Consider the following 18,242-nt stretch of genomic DNA (forward strand, 5'->3'; position numbering starts at 1 on the left):
ATCACTTTATATATACCTGAAACTAACATAACATTGTAAGTCAACTATATTTCAATAATTTTTTTAAAAAAAGTAAAATAAAGAGTTCCTATTATGACTCAGCAGGTTAAGAAACCCCCACAGTTTTCATGAGAATGAAGGTTCGATTCCTGGCATTTATCAGCAGCTTAAGGATCTGGCATTGCCACAAGCTGCTGTGTAGAACACAGATGCAACTGGGATCTGATGTTGCTGTGACTGTGGTGTAGGCCTGCAGCTGCAGCTGCGATTCAACCCTTAACCTGGGAATTTCCCATACCTCAGGTGCAGCCCTAAAAGGAAATAATAATAATAATAAATTAATTAAATTAAAAAGTATGTAATGTATACTAAGATTTCTGCTCTTTAAAACTGTTATGATGGGGTTTGGGATGGAAATGCTATAATTTGGTTGTAATTTATTATAATTTATAATTGTAGAACTATAAATGTAATAAAATTCATTGAGTAATAAAAATTAATTAATTAATTAAATTGTTGAAGATCCTGTAGTGGCACAGCAGAAATGAATCTGACTAGGAACCATGAGGTTGCAGGTTCAATCCCTGGCCTCACTCAGTGGGTCAAGGATCTGGCGTTGCCATGAGCTGTGGTGTAGGTCACAGATGAGGCTTGGATCAGGCATTACTGTGGCTGTGGTGTAGGCCAGCAGCTATGGCGCCAATTAGACCCCTAGCCTGGAAACCTCTGTATGCTGTGGGTGTGGCCCTAAAAAGACAAGATGCAATAAATAAATTATAAATAATAAATAAATAATATTGTTATGAAATACTTAAGACCTCCAGAATTTTGTGAAACTATTTCCAGAAATATCTATGTACTAATCTATTCAATCAAAAAAATTAGCAAAGGCAGTTTAAGGTACCTTTGCAGTCTTCATTTATTGCATAAACTCCTTTTGACAGAGACAACTATTATCTTGAATTTGATGTTTTTTATTCCCATGTATTTCTGAATATAACACACATAATTAAATGTATACATAAATATTATATCATAATTTTGCATATTTTTAAACTTTATTGAAGTATATATACTGATTGCATTTTTCTTAGAATTTTTTCCTTGAACATGCAACACCATACTTACGTTATTTTTCACTGTGGTCTAATTCACACATATTTATCTATGCAAATTATTAAATTGTATGAATATTAAAATTTATTTATTCATTTCTTTGTTGATGGACTTTCCAACATACTGAATTTAGAAAAAATATTCTTACTGTATTCTCAGTATTTTTTATGTTTCTTAGTTTCTTCTATGAAAATGTATATGCATTATATAATAAAAATGAAATTGCTTGATTGTAAACTATAAATATCCACTCTACTGAAGATTGTAAAATATTTCTTTCAATCTCAGTTATTATTTTCAAAAGAATATCTACAGTTCTTGAAATTTATTCTACCATATAAATATTAAAAATATTTTCCACCTAACATTTTGGATTTTATTAATGAATTATATCTATGTAAATTATACCTTTAAATATTAAAATCTCTAGGAATATTAATTACTCCCCTCTATTTTGCATTTTTGTAGTTTTTAGTAATTGTATTGCATTTTAAAAATTTTGGCTAATGTTGTTTATATATAACATCCATTTTTATGGATTGTATTCCTAAGTAATTTTATGGATTTCTGTTACTACTGTGAATAGGATTTTAAACTGATTCCATTTCTGTCAAACTATGGCCAGTAAATAGAAATTTTATATCTTCCTTTTTTCAGCAAGATCATCAAATTCTCTGTGTTGTAGTTTTTAAATGTCAACATGATTTCCATGTTATATTTTTTTTTTCATTTTCAATGATGTTTTTCTTATCTAATATTTTTAATGAATTAATTTAATTATCTAGATAGTGTGATTTTAAAAAACTGGCATAGCATCAATATGAATGAAAAATTAATGAACAGGAAGTAGATGAATTTATTGTCTTAAATAGTTACTTTATTTATTTATTTTTTTGCCACACACATGGCATGTGGAAATTCCTGGGCTGGGTATGAAACCCAAAGCCACAGCAGTTATAGTGCTGGATCCTTAACCTGCTGAGCCACATGGTTTTTTTCTCAGTTAAATTATGGCAAATATTTATTTTATAAAATAAGTGTTTTTTTTCAGTTAATATGTGGCAAATACATATAAAGAAATCTAAAAACAAAGTATTGCAACTAGATTATAGTGATCTTGGATGCTGCTCTGGGATGCCTTTAAAGAAAGATTAAGGGTTTTTCCACGTAAAATATAAAATAAAATGTTTTATTTTATATTTAAAAATATCTATTCATTTATTCTGCCCTTTTTAAAATTGAGGGTTTTTTTGATGTTGAATTTTATGAGCTGTTTATATATGTTGGATATTCATTCCTTATCAATCATATAATTTGCAAATATTTTCTCCCATTCTGTAGGTTGTCTTTTTATTTTGTCAGTGGTTTCCTTTGCTGTGCAAATGATTTTAAGTTTAAAAAAGTCCCATTTGTTTATTTATGTTTTTATTTCCTTTACTTTACAAGGTGGATCCAAAAAATATTGCTGCTATTTATGTCAAAGATTGTTCTGCCCAGGTTTACCTCTGGGTGTTTTGTAGTATCTGGTCTTACATGTAGGTCTTTAATGTATTTTAAGTTTATTTTTGTACATGATGTCAGAGAGTGCTATAATTTCATTATTTTTCATGTACCTGTCCAGTTTTCTAGTACCACTTATCAAAGATACAATATTTCGGCATTGTATATTCTTACCTCCTTTGTCATAGATTAACTGACCATAAATGGGTGGGTTTATCTCTAGGCTCTCTAATCTGTTCCATGGATCTATGTCTCTGTTTTTGAGCCAGTACCATACTGTTTTGATGACTGTAGCTTTATAGTGTAATCTGGAATCAGGGGACTTGATTCCTCTGGCTTTGTTAAATGCAGATAGCAAATAGGCACATGAAAAGATGTTCAACATCATTAGTTATCAGGGAAATGCAAATCAAAACCACAATGAGATATTATCTCACAACTGTCAGAACGGCTACCATCAAAAAGAACATTAATAACAAATACTGGCAAAGATATGGAGTAAAGGAAACCCTCATACACTGTTGGTGGGAATGCAATTTGCACAGCCCCTGTGGATAACAGCATGGAAGGTTGAAAACCAAAACTAGAACTACTATATGACTCAGCAGTTCCACTCCTAGGTATATATCTGAAAAAAAAAAAAAAAAAAATTGACAAGATACATGTTACCCAATACCCTTTGCAGTATTATTTATAATTTACAAGATATGGAAGCAACCTAAGTGTCCAGCAACTGATGAATGGACAAATAAGATGTGATACACACACACACACACACACACACACACACACACACACACACACACACACACACACACAATAGAATACATCTCAGCCGTAAAAAAACTAAACAGAATTTTGCCATTTGCAGCAACATGGATGGACTTGAAGGGGATTGTGCTAAGTGAAATAAATCAGACAGAAAAAGACAAATACTGTATTGTATCACTTATATGTGGGGTCTAAAAATTACAACAAACTAGTGAATATAATGGAAAAAAAGGAGACTCATAGAAATAGAGAACAAAATAGTGGTTATCAGTATGGAGGGGAGAGGCAATATACGGGTGAGGGAATAAGAGATACAAGCTATTGAGTGTAAGATAGATTATAAGGATGTATTGTACAACACAGAGAATATAGCCAATATTTTTTAATAACTGTGAATGGAATGTAATATTTTAAAAATGTATAAAATTTAAAAATAAAATATAAAATAAATTATGAATTATTCCGGGGGGGGGGACTCTCATACAAATATATGAGTATGAATGAAATATTGTTGAAATATATCAGTTTATTTCTCATTAGATGTTTCTCCATAGTTACTTTTTCTTTCAACTTTTTCAGCTTATCTGATTTTTTTTCCTGAATACAAACCATTCTCTGCATGCTAAGTACAGTGTGCTAAAAATACCCCTTACATATTTTCAATTCATTCCTCAGTCAGAGACCCAATGTAAAGGAGTGACATGTATGCTTGGATAGATGTTTTTCTGGTAGAGATCTATGCATTTTTCAAGGTATTAAGTTATGAATTATGGAATTGGCAATGTCACATGGATGGTAGAAACATCCTCAGGTAATAAAACTTGAAATGAAGGACTCCTTTCTGGCTAGAATGTCTTTTGGTCAACTCTGTTCAACGGTATTCTAAGACTGGTCACTGAATATTTTTAAATATAACATTTAAAAATAAATAAATAAAACATTGTAACAATATGTCTTGAACAAAGTATTACACAGGTTTTAATATTTTACCTCTACCTATAGAAGTTATCAGTGATTGTTATACTATAATGGGCTCAGAAAAAAAATATATCCACATATGATAACAGAGCCAGTTTTAGAGAAGAAAATATCTTAATACACTGGGAGAATCATCTGTTATCCACTTGAGAGCCAAATATGCATAGAAATTTTTTCCATTGCATTTTCTATTTAAACCCTCAGAAATAGTCTAATTTCCAGTTAATCCTAGAAACAATGTCAGTAATATGATCATGATTTTTCATGATATGTATGGTAGAATAATAAATATGCCTCAGAGTTCCAGTGACTTCCACTTGAATCCTCTTTTTAACACGTAGAATCTTTGTAGAAAGAGAAACTATCAAATTCATTTTCTAGGATATTGAGATAGGTGCAATAATATATTGTTAAATACTATATATATCTTATTTTATTTTATAATGGATATAATAAAATTCAGAAGTATGTATTAATTCTTTTATTACAATCGTCAATAGATTTACACCTATTTTTAAATATCCTAGATGTTATCGTGGTATTTATGATACAGATAAAAATGTTTTTGTTCTTAAGACATAGATGTTGAAGTAATTGGGGGAAGGTATCATGTCATGCTTAGTGCTGCTCACTTTCAAGTGGTTCAGAAAGAAAAACCAAAGGAATGAGAAAGAAAGCAAGCTAGATGAAACAAGTGTGGCAAAATGTCAAAAATAATTTTAGTGAAGATTATGATGATGTTCATTGTATTCTTTCAAAATTTATTCAAAGTTAAATCTTTCACAATAACCATTTGGAAAACAGACAATATTTCTAGCCTGATATTACACATAATTTAGGTAACATTGTAGTATAAAATGGAAACAATTTTAGCATGAAACATGACTTAAATTCATTGACATATTATTATGTTTTATGCAATTTGTCCTAGGCACTGTTCTAGACACACAGGATATAACAATGAGAAAAATCAGACATGTTCAATTTACTCACAAGACGTATTTGTACACAAAGTAGAGAAGACATTAAATACTCACACAAGTAAATATTCAGTTTTATTTATTTATTTACCTTTTTTTTTTTTTTTTTTGTCTTTTTTCTATTTCTTTGGGCCGCTCCCACGGCATATGGAGGTTCCCAGGCTAGGGGTCGAATCGGAGCTGTAGCCCCCGGCCCATGCCAGAGCCACAGCAACGCAGGATCCAAGCCGCGTCTGTGACCTACACCACAGCTCACGGCAATGCCGGATCGTTAACCCACTGAGCAAGGGCAGGGACCGAACCCGCAACCTCATGATTCCTAGTCGGATTCGTTAACCACTGCGCCATGACGGGAACTCCTATTTATTTATTTATTGGTCTTTTTTTTGTCGTTTTAGGGTTGCATCCACAGCATATGGAGCTTCCTAGGCTAGGGGTCCAGTCGGAGCTGTAGCCTCCAGACTACACCAGAGCCACAGCAACACAGGATCTGAGCCACATTTGTGACCTACACCAAAGCTGAAGGCAACACCAGATTCTTAACCCACCGAGCAAGGCCAGGGATAAATCCTGCATCCTCATGGATGCTATTCAGGTTCATTAATCACTGAGCCACTATGGGAACTCCTAATTATTAAATGAAAATGTTATAAAATAGAGGAGTTCCCGTCGTGGCGCAGTGGTTAACGACTCCGACTAGGAACCTTGAGGTTGCGGGTTCGGTCCCTGCCCTTGCTCAGTGGGTTAACGATCCGGCGTTGCCATGAGCTCTGGTGTAGGTTGCAGACGCGGCTCAGATCCTGCGTTGCTGTGGCTCTGGTGTAGGCCGGTGGCCCCGGCTCCGATTCGACCCCTAGCCTGGGAACCTCCATATGCCGCTGGAGCGGCCCAAGAAATAGCAAAAAGACAAAAATAAAATAAAATAAAATATAATATTTATAACAAAGTAAAATGGAAATTGTATTAATCTGAAACTCAGTGAGTGCTGTTTTAAGGTAATAGTCTTTTTTTCTTTCTTTTTTTTTAATTGTTAGTTCCCCAATACAATTTTTTGTTCTGCTGTACAGCATGGTGACCCAGTTATACATACATGTATACATTATTCTTTCTCACATTATCATGCTCCATCATAAGTGACTAGACATAGTTCCCAGTGCCTCACAACAGGAGCTCATTGCTAATCCATTCTGAAGGCAATATTTTGCATCTATTAACACCAAGCTCCCAATCCACCCCACTACCTCCTCCTCCCCCTTGGCAACCACAAGTCTATTCTCCAAGTCCATGATTTTCTTTTCTGTGGAAAGGTTCCTTTGTGCCATATATTAGATTCCAGATATAAGTGATATCATATGGTATTTGTCTTTCTTTTTCTGACCTACTTCACTCAGTATGAGAGTCTCTAGTTCCATCCATGTTGCTGCAAATGGCATTATTCTGTGCTTTTTTATGGCTGAGTAGTATTCCATTGTATATATATATACCACTTCTTCCTAATCCAATCATCTGTCGATGGACATTTGGGTTGTTTCCATGTCTTGGCTATTGTTAATAGTGCTGCAATAAACATGAGGATGCATGTGTCTTTTGAAGGAAAGTTTTGTCGGGATATATGCCCAAGAGTGGGTTTGCTGGGTCATATGGGAGTTCTAGGTATAGATTTCTGAGGTACCTCCATACTGTTCTCCATGGTGGTTATAGCAGCTTACATTCCCACCAACAGTTCAGGAGGGTTCCCTGTTCTCCACACCCCTTCCAGCATTTGTTATCTGTGGACTTCTTAATGATGGCCATTCTGACTGGTGTGAGGTGGTATCCTGTGGTAGTTTTGATGTGCATTTCTCTAATAATCAGGGATGTTGAGCATTGTTTCATGTGCTTCTTGCCATTTTTCCTTGGAAAAATGTCTATTCAGGTCTTTTGCCCATTTTTCCATTGGTTGGTTGGCTTTTTTGCTGTTGAGTTGTATAAGTTGCTTGTTAATATTCTAGAGATTAAGCCCTTGTCCGTTGCATCATTTAAATTATTTTTTCCCATTCTGTAAGTTGTCTTTTTTGTTTTCTTTTTGGTTTCCTTTGCTGTGCAAAAGCTTGTCAGTTTGATGAGGTCCCATTGATTTGTTTTTGTTTTTATTTCTGTTACCTTGGGAGACTGACCTAAGGAAACATTTGTAAGGTTGATGTCATAGAATGTTTTGCCTATGTTCTCTTCCAGGAGTTTGGTGGTGTCTTGTCTTGTATTGAAGTCTTTCAGCCATTTAGAGTTTATTTTCATGCATGGTGTGAGGGTGTGTTCTAGTTTCATTGATTTGAATGCAGCTGCCCAGGTTTCTCAGCAATTCTGTCTGAAAAGACTGTCCTTTTCCCATTTTGTGTTCTGGCCTCCTTTGCCAAAGATTAATTGACCATAGGTGTCTGGGTTTATTTCTGGGTTCTCTATTCTGTTCCACCATTGGGCTGTATGTCTGTTTTGGTGCCAGTACCACACTGTCTTAATGACTGTGACTTTGTAATATTGCCTGAAGTCTGGGAGAGTTATGCCTCCTGCTTGCTTTTTGTTTCTCAGGATTGCTTTGGCAATTCTGGGTTTTTTGTGATTCTATATAAATTTTTGGATTGTTTGTGCTAGTTCTGTGAAAAATGTCATGGGTAATTTGATAGGGATTGCATTGAATCTGCAGATTGCTTTGGATAGTATGGCCACTTTTACAATATTAATTTTTCCATCCCAGGAGCATGGAATATCATTTCATTTTTTATGTCTCTTTAATTTCCTTGATTAATGTTTTATAGTTCTTTACATCTTCTTTGATTTCCTTGACTAATGTTATATAAGTCCTTTACCTCCTTGGTCAGGTATATTCCGAAGTATTTGATTTTTGGGGGTGCAATTTTAAAAGGTATTGTGATTTTGTATTCCTTTCCTAATATTTCATTGTTCGTATACAGAAATGCGACTGATTTCTGAATGTTAATTTTATATCCTTCTACTTTGCTGAATTTGTTGATCAGTTCAAGTAGTTTAGGGGTGATTCCTTAGGATTTTCTATATATAGTGTCATGTCATCTGCATACAGTGACAGTTTAATCTCTTCTCTTGCTGTTTGGATGCCTTTTATTTCTTTTGTTTGTCTGATTGCTGTGGCTAGGACTTTCAGTACTATGGTGAATAACAGTGGTGAGAGTGGGCATCCTTGTCTTGTTCCAGATTTTAATGGGAAGGCTTTTGGCTTTTCTCCATTGAGTATTATACTGGCTATGGGTTTGTCATAAATGGCTTTCCTTATGTTAAGGTATGTTCCCTCTATATCCAAACTCTATATCCACTTTGGTAAGAGTTTAGGTCATGAATGGATGTTGGACTTTGTCAAATGCTTTCTCTGCATCTATTGAGATGATCGTGTGGTTTTGACTTTTCTTTTGTTAATGTGGTGTATGATGTTGATTGATTTGTGTATGTTGAACCATCCTTGTGCACCTGGGATGAACCCCACCTGGTCGTGGTGTATGATCTTTTTTAATATGTTGTTGGATTTGGATGGCTAAAATTTTGTTGAGAATTTTTGCATGTATATTCATCAAACATATTGGCCTGTAGTTTTCTTTTTTGATGGTTTCTTGGTCTGGTTTTGGAATTAGGGTGATGGTGGTGTCACAGAAATTCTTTGAGAATGTTCCTTCTCCTTCAACCTTTTGGAAAAGTTTAAGGAGGATGGGTATAAGTTCCTCTTTGTATGTTTGGTAGAATTCACCTGTGAAGCCATCTGGTCCTGGACTTTTATTTGTAGGGAGTGTTTTTATGACCTCTTCAATTTCATTTCTAGTGATTGGTCTGTTCAGTTGGTCTGTTTCTTCTTGATTCAGTTTTGGCAGGCTGTAAGTCTCTAGAAAGTTGTCCATTTTTTCTAGGTTGTCAAATTTGTTGGCATACAATTGTTGATAGTATTCTCCCATGTTTTTTTGTGTTTCTGAGTATAAGTTGTGACTTATTTTTCATTTCTTATTTTGTACATTTGGGGTTTTTCTCTCCTTTTCTTGGTGACTCTAGGTAATTTAGGTATTTAAACTTAAATAAAAAGGATGAATAGATGTAGATAAGGGCTTAGTAAGTTTCCAGTTGTGAACATCTTCCCAAGTAGGAGAGCAATGCAAATGCACTATAAGCAGGAGTTCATGAGATTTGTTTGAGATATTTAAAGAAATCTAGAGTGGCTGAACTATGAAAAGTAAGGAGAACAGTGTTACAAAATGAAAGGAATTTGGAACACTAGGCTCTTGTTTTTTTTAATTAAAATATAGTTGATTTATAGTGTTGTGCCAATTTCTACCATACTGCAAAGTGATATATATATTCATTTTTATGCTCTTTTCCATCATGGTTTATCCCAGGAGAATGGATATAGTTCCCTGTTCTGCGCAGTAGATCCTTGTTGTTTATCCTTTTTAGATGTAGTACTTTGCATCTGCTATCTCCAAACTCCCAATCCATTCCTCTCCCTCCCTCTTCTCCTTTTCTACCACAAATCTGTTCTCTATGTCCATGGGTCTCTTTCTGCTTCATAGATAGGTTCATTTTGCCATATTTTAGATTCCACATATAAACGATATCATATGGTATTTTCTTTTCTGATTTCATTTGGTATGAGAATCATTTGACTACATTGTGAAGAAGTGATTAATGGGAGAGGAGATGATGACTGTGTAGAGCTATTAGAAAGTCACTGCAGTGTTTGGAAAGCCATGAGAGAGATGGGGAAATGTTCTGTAGTAATCAATAATGTCGGTGGTGATGAACAAATGTGAACGAATGTAAGAAATATCTGCTGGTTAAAGATGACAGGACAAAGTGATGGACTGAATGTAGTGAGAAGGGAAAGAGTTGTGAAATATGAAGACTAGATTCTAGGCCTAAGACATCAGTTGCATGGTAATGTCATTCCTTAAAATAAGTAAAACTGAAGGATGGCTTTTAGCAATTTAGGATATAAATGTGTTTGCACAATCCAAATGATTGTGTTGAAAACCACATCTTTGTAATTGGCATGACCCTTAGGATATAGGTCTGGGCTAGAGATAATTCTCTGGAATATATGAACATTGAAGCTTGGATGCAAAGTGTGTTGAAATACAGTTTGAATTTTGATTTTGAGACTTAGTGACTGTAAAGTTAGAAGAGTCAGTTATCTCCTCTGATTCAGAGATACTCCTCTCTAAAACAGGGACCCAAAATTATTTATAAGCTAATAAACCTTTTCAATTTTAACCATTGCTGCATATGTATAAATTTATAAAGCTAGCAGAATGAGAGGGTTTTTTTTTTTGGCATTTTGCTTGGTTTGGTTTGGTTTACTGTATATAATGGTATTCAATGATCAGAGAAGAGTGAATGATATTTAGAGTTAATGTGTTGGAGGAATTCTTAGAATCTGATCTCTGTGTGGCTATCAACTCTGTGAAACTGTGAGGTGGTACCCTGTCTCCCCAACCCATCCCAGTGGAAACAGTGAGATATCCAAAAGCAAATATGAACTTCAACACTTTCTTTTTCTTTCAGGACCAAGCAGAGGAACAAACAAAACAAACAGAGCAAATAAATTTTTTAATCTTTGTTTCTAGTTCATGAACTTTATCAGTGGGGTTTTTAAATGTTGATTCCTGGTCTATTCTTGGTTAAATATAAATCTAACACACTTGGCCTTCCTATCTGTTTGCATACATTTTTTTAAAAAAAGATTAATTTTTACATTTGCAGAAGAAAAGAATATAAAGCACTGATGAAAGCATGTACTGTGTGCTGAAAATCTGACAGAAGAAACAGGGAGAAAACTTAACTCTAGGACTTGAGAGAGAGATGTGTATATATGTATATCAGTTTGGGGCCAGCTGGTGAAAGTATAATAGACAAACATGGTAACTCATTCTGCTTAGAATATCACTCTATAAAACAAGTTTAACACATGGTCAAATCAGTATTGTGGCAAGTAAAAAAAAAATGAGTATTTCCTTGGGGAAAAAATATATTTGATTTTCTGTTTTCATTCTTGTCAAACACTGCATTTCCTTTTACATTTTATACTTAGTGAAACCAGTGTAATTAACGTCACATATTTATTCTTACTTCATTAGTGACATTTACACCTGCACTATTAAAAAATGTGCTAATGTTTTATTTATGATTTTTATAGCCTTACTTATTGCCATTCGCATCATTCACATTTAACAAAGACAGAAACTAATAAAAGCCAGGTATTGGGTATTATTTATCCTTGTCCTTGGCACAATAACTGCTTTAATGAAAAAAGGAATAAAAACTTAGTAGTAATTACTCCAATCACATTTATCTCACAATGTAGATGAAATATAATGTAGTCAGTTTTTATGCTGTGTCCTTCATGTATTCATATCACAGTGAAAAATACACAGAGCTGTCACTAAGCATAAGTCAAGCTGAACAAATGGATTTTTAATTTTCACTGGAAAATATAGTCAACCCACTGTACCTGATCTTACATGGAAGGACATTACAAAGACATATATGAGGTTAGAACATTTAAAATGGTGGACTCAAGGATATTCAGTGGGGGGAAAATTAGGTGTTTAATGTGAAACAATGTAACAACACACCCACACATCAATCAACAAGAATACTTTGCTATGAAAACCCATACTAGAAAGAGGCATAACAAAAGAAGTGCAAATTGAATGCACATCAATATGCCTAAAAGAGGCAATAATAAGTCCTAAGGAGATTAATGATTTAGATTAAGAAACAAACCTGAAATTGTAGAGTAGTTAAGATCATGAAGTTGAAAATCAGGATGGCTGATTATTACTGTCATTAATCCGTTGAATCTGATTGAGGGCAGTCACAAAAAAATGGCAAGTTCTTTAACATATGGGCCTATCCTGTTTGTGACAACTGTCTATAAATCAATGATGCATGAAAGAAAGAGCTTTATGAGGACTAAATAGAACAATAGTGTTTAAACTGGAGCTGTTTTAAAATGCTGTCATAATTTGAGGACACATTTAATATATTATGTTCAAATATGTTCATCTCCAAAAATGTGTTGCTTTTACAAAGGCAAAGGAAGACACTTTATTTAAATTTCAGCATTTTCTATCAACTGATTTCCTTAATCTTAGGATGTGCAAAAATGCTCGGTGATACAAAATGCTCAGCTCTCTAAATCCTCGTTATCTTTTTATCCTTGGTTGAAGAATTCATCTTTATAAGCTTTTGCTTTTATCATTAAAAAGAAAAAGTAGGTAATATATAGGCAGGGCTACCCAGGCTACCAGACCAAGTCTTAGAATCCAAAAATGTGCTATCTTTTTCTCATTTATTTATCTCATTTTATGGATTCTGGCTCAAGGTTAGCTGGATCATAGGCTCTGGCTCAAAAACCTTATGTCAGCAAGTGAAGCTGGCATATTTCTTTTTCTAGAAATTACCCATGCCCCACTTAGGACCTCATCCTGTGATGTGGATGCCCTTGTTTTCCTGCATTATTTTACTCTAAGACTATGAAAGAGAGTTTTCTCTGTCATAGCATAAAAGAATATGAAGTAAGATTCCTGAGACATTATTACTAGTTCATCGGCAATAATGAATTTACTTCTCATGACATAAGGTAAGATATTTGAGACAAAAATAACCTGGAATTCCAATCATTTTTCTCTTCTCTTAAAATTGTGTGGAAGTGTAGGAACCACAGCAACCATTACAAAAGCTTTCTTTCAAAACAAAAATCTCTAAGTAAAAAAAGTAGATGATGAGACCCCCCCAAAAAAAGAACAAGACCAATAATAAATTCAGAAGAAAGAATCATTTGCCTCAGTTTATTAAAAAAGAAAAAAATTAACACAGATGAGCTTTGTGAAAGAACTCAGTTATTTGATAGATCCACTCTAGTCAGTGCCAAGATAGCAAGTTAGCATGGTGTTATAGATCCTAAAAAAAAATAATACTGATGAACACTAAAATCCTTTAAAAAGATGTTGGAAACCAGAAACAATTTTAAGTGTCAGTTACTCAGAATAAGGATAAAAGCATGCTTCCACCTCTTCTAGGAAGACCTCCCTGACTGACTCAAAATCACCCAGGTCACTGGAACTTCTTCCTCCTGGCATTGCCTCCTGGTCCCTTGCAGTGTGGTTCACCTTTCCCACATCACTGTCTTACCCCAGCAGAGCCCCAGCTGTGCCACTTTGCAACTCGTGTGTTTGTTTCCCAATGGGATCTCTCAAAATTGAAAAAATATTTCTATGGAGATTCAGTTGGCATACTGAATGTTACTTAATGTACATGTTAAGAAGTAAAGAACTAAATTCAAAGAAAAGTTTTTGTTGTCCATTTAGTAGTATTCCTAGAAAACTCTAGGCTTATAAGTGCCTCTATATATTCCACAAAAGGGAAAAATATGTAAAATATTATTGAAGGTACCTTAAATAAGGATAAAGACTATGGAAGTTAGTTTGTACTCACCAAATATTCTATATGTAGAAAAGGCATAAGTTCATGTTTGTAAGTCATTTTGCAAACTATATTAAAAAATAAGACTCTCCTTTAATTATAAGAAAAACAAACACTACAAAGGATAAACTGTCTCTGGAATATCTTACAAGGTAGTTAAAACTATATAACTGACCAAATGAAGATAAGATTATAGAGATTATAGAGATGCCAAGATTATAGAGAAGGCTTTCACAATTTGATTTTATGATAGGTAAAATAAGTTGAAGCTATGCTGTTTATGTAAATTCTTAAAATCTTACATCATTTAAGTGCTGATATAATGTTTCCCAATTAAAATGTCATTGTCTTAATAAATTAAGAGCACTCTTATTAAACATACTTTATCACATTGTTTTTAATGAGGGAAACAGGGGAAAAACCCATTGTTTTAAGATTGACTGATTCTCCAAATTTAAAAAATTATAGTAGGTAAAATAGAGTTGATATCTAAAGTACTCTAAAGCCTAAGAGAGCTCAATGGTATGGTAAAAGAAAACCTAGAATGAGAGTTATGTCCTAGGATCTAATTCTGGTTCTACCATCTGTTAAATGACAAGGGTATATTTTTTGACAGCCACGGTCCTTTCATGAGTAACAGTAACAGATAATTCAAGTCCATTGAAACAGGCTTGTATAGCCCATTCCCACTTCAGTAGAATGTATTATTTATAAAGTTTTCTCCACTTTCAATTACAAAATTTCTGGTTCTAAGTTGATTATTTTAGCCCTTTGAATTTCATCAAAATTCAAAAATATTGTGCATATATAATAAAGCAAAATATGGTTCTTACAATTATTCTCTAGTTGAAGTGAAAACAAGTCATCACCAATAAGAGATTATTTTTATACAAGAGGAATAAATTTTTTTAAGGAATGTGTAGCCCTTATGGGTACTTGACTATAGTAATACTTAATCTTCAAAGAGTTTTGAAATTTTCCATATATATATCTACATTTTATAAATTTTAAAAATCAAAACTTTATACTTCTTTGTTAGTGAATATAACTTTTAAATAGAAGCAATATGTTATAATTGTTTCTACAAGGTTTTGTGGTTTTGACAAAATTAAAATTTCTCCTCCTTTGTATGTTAGTTGTGTATGTAATTAGTTTTTGTACTGTGCCTGAAAAAAAAATGTTAGTATAAATTTTAGTTATCTAAAATAGTTACTGCAGTATTTAATTGTGGATTACATGACCATGACCATATTTTACCTTTTAGAATCCAGTTTATTTTCCCCTACACATCCTTAACTTGTGTTTGGAGGGAGGCAGAGTTTCATGGTACCTTTGCATCTTATTTGAACTCTTGCAGAAATCTTTTGAATGGTCTCTTTGTGGATTTTTTTTTTTCCCACAGAGTCTAATTTTCAAACTCCCTTACATTTCACTAACAAAGATATTTAATAACCCATGTTATTCCTCTGCTCACAAATCTCCAGTGTTTCCTTGAGGCCTGCATCAGCCCTATGCTTATCTCTGCCCTATGCTTATGATCTGGCCCTAGTACATCACTCTTAGTCTCTGGTTTCATCCTTCTCCTACCTCACCCATGGCTCCCAACTCCACCCAAAATAATATTTAAAAAACCATCATGGCTCAGTGGTTAACGAATCCAACTAGGAACCATGAGGTTGTGGGTTCGATCCCTGGCCTTGCTCATTGGATTAAGGATCTGGACTTGCAGTGATCTGTGCTGTAGGTTACAGATACGGCTCAGATCTCGCGTTGCTGTGGCTGTGGTGTAGGCAGGCGGCTACAGCTCCGATTTGACCCTTAGCCTGGGAACCTCCATATGCCACGGGCATAGCCCTAGAAAAGACAAAAAAAAAAAAAATTAAAAAAAAAACGATGGAGTGGTATTTAAAGATCTGCTCCCCAAGTGCACGCACACACCCCCACCACACACATGAGCACAGCAGTCACATAACCGTAGCCAATTTCACCTTCTTCATATCTCAGAATACTCTTCCTTTTGTCTATTATTCAAACCGCAATGGAGTTCCTGCCAATTTCTAAAACTACCCTCAACAGTCTTTCTTTCTCTACCTATTTGATATTCTTACACTTGTACACTTACTTATCCATCTCTGTGGCTCAAAATTCCACACAAACTACAAAACAGAGCCTATGTGAACTCTTTCAATGATATTTGCTCTAATTATTTCTGCTGAAATTTTGCTCCTATGAGACTTTTTATTTTTATAAGCACAATATAGACCAGTCATTATTTTTGATATCATTTTGATAAATTCAACTGTCTCCATAATAGGTTGTAAACATCTTGAAACTAGAAATTATTCCATTCATTTTCCTTCTTGTATGGGGTAAGGAAGTACACGTATTATTTATTGCAAACAATTACAGGATCCCATGTGATTTTAATACAGTATATTTCAGATATCTTTTGGAAATCAATAAAATTGCAAACTATTATGGAAACTATGTATTCTATAAGAACTTCTTATATTTTATTGATGTTGCAGTGACTTTGACATCAAATGAATTAAATTCACTGGAAGACTAAAGAAGGTACCAAAACTCTACTCTTGGTCCTCATTAACTTACATAAATGTTAGCACCATTGGCTTTTATCTATCTCCCTAGATCTAGAGACACTCGGAAGGCAAATTGTCAGGTACCTCAAAGCCAGACCAAATGTTCTGAAAACATTTTTTGTACCTGCATCTCCTGAATCAACTGTCATTACTCTCCTGTACCTAAATCATACAGCTCTGCTAAAACACTGGACTTCAAATCTCTCATAAGCCAGTCTGTATGTCTCCAAATTTATCACTCACTACTTCCCTAAGTGAATTCCTTACTTTAGAAAATTGATTTAATTTTCCCCATAAAATATGCTGCAAATCCCTGCCTCTGCTCCATTGTTTACTTCGTTCCTGCCACCGGGAATGTCCTTGCCTTTTCTCTCCTCTCATTAAAGTTGAACTCTCCATGGAAATTTCACTTAACTGGAGTAATCCACAGTGATGTTTCTCTTCCCTGAACTCTTATTGAATTTATTACCTGAACTACTAATTAGTCAAATAAACTATGAGCACTACATTGCAATTCAACTTTTTTTTCCCATTGAAATGCTTTTTATGCTCAAATTACTTTTAGTAATAATTCTTATACTTTTTAACCTACAACCTTTTCAACATGGTTCTTAATATATAGCTTTAAATATGTATGTGTAAATATAAACACCTGGTTTAAAATGTCTGAAAATAGGATTATTTCTACTTTTATTTATTATGTGCTATAAGTACTACTGAAATGATAAGATATGGACTCTGTAATATTGTAGAGTTTATTGTCTAATAGTAAGAACAAATAAATGGAAATCAAGTAATGAATGTCATAATGGATGTGCATGTAAGCTGTATTAAAGCTGAGTAAATTTCATAAGTTTGAGAGGGAGGATATGCATGTGAAATTTTTGAGTCTGCAAATGTAGTTTATCAGAAAAGTAAGAAGAGAAAAACATTTGGATCAGCGGTATCAAAAGCAAGAGAAAAGGACAGGAACAATCAAAGGAAATACGGTTGTTTTGTTCATAGAAACATGTATCCCCCTCCTGTTCTTAGTGCATTGTCTGGCACATAGATACTCAGTAATTGATCATTGAATGTCTAAAATGGTGGTTACAAGAGGCTTGTGCAGGTTCCAGATAAAAATGAAGTCATTGACCAGACTTTTGAACTATATCAAATTGTTTATAACTCATCACATTCTTGTCAGATATCTCCGTTTTATACATTGGAAAACTGCAGTCCACAGAACTGATGTTGCTCAAGTTATAGGTAAGAGGCAAAGGCAGGATTCATATTCAGATTTATCTAAATCCCTACCATGTATCTTTACTATACAGCATTCTACCTTCTCAACTTCAAATTGTAAAAGAGGATGGGGTATATAGGTAAATACATACAGTCACAGTTTGTTTATATTGAGAACAAAGCCTAGATTTAAGAGCAGGTAGTAAGACTCACATTGTGAAGGCCTTTGACTGCCAAGTTAAGGCATGAACCTTATTTTTTATACTGTGTTAAGCCAAGGGAGAATTTGAAGGAGATTTATATATGTTAAATATCACCATATAAATTGTGTGAAAGAAACTAGTGAGGGAAGTGATTGGGAGGAGTAAAAAGTTAGGAACACGTAAAAAGCTTTGAAGAGAAAAAATAAGTGTCTAACTAAAGCATTGGCGGTAGAAGGAAAAGGGAAAATACAGCAGAACAGATAAGATTTGGGACAGGTTGGCTGTTATGACCCAGAGTCCTAATTTTAAGGTAAATGACCAAGTTTTAACCTATCCATGTGGTAGCAATGTTAATTTAGAAATAGTCCATAGGCAGAGGTGTAGATTTAGTGTTT

General features: G+C 34.0%; 1 protein-coding gene across 4 annotated transcripts in view; it reads left to right on the top strand.

Annotated features, from left to right (window-relative positions):
- LOC146395472 (uncharacterized) overlaps nt 1-18,242 on the top strand; it is a 491,363-nt gene that overhangs the window by 220,881 nt on the left and 252,240 nt on the right. The gene's annotated exons all lie outside the window — the stretch shown is intronic.

Source organism: Sus scrofa, chromosome 16, assembly GCF_054392235.1.
Source record: "Sus scrofa isolate SSC_HxYL_T2T_F1_AM1 chromosome 16, Sscrofa_HxYL_maternal_Yorkshire_Landrace_v2.0, whole genome shotgun sequence".
Classification (NCBI taxonomy): Eukaryota; Metazoa; Chordata; class Mammalia; order Artiodactyla; family Suidae; genus Sus; species Sus scrofa.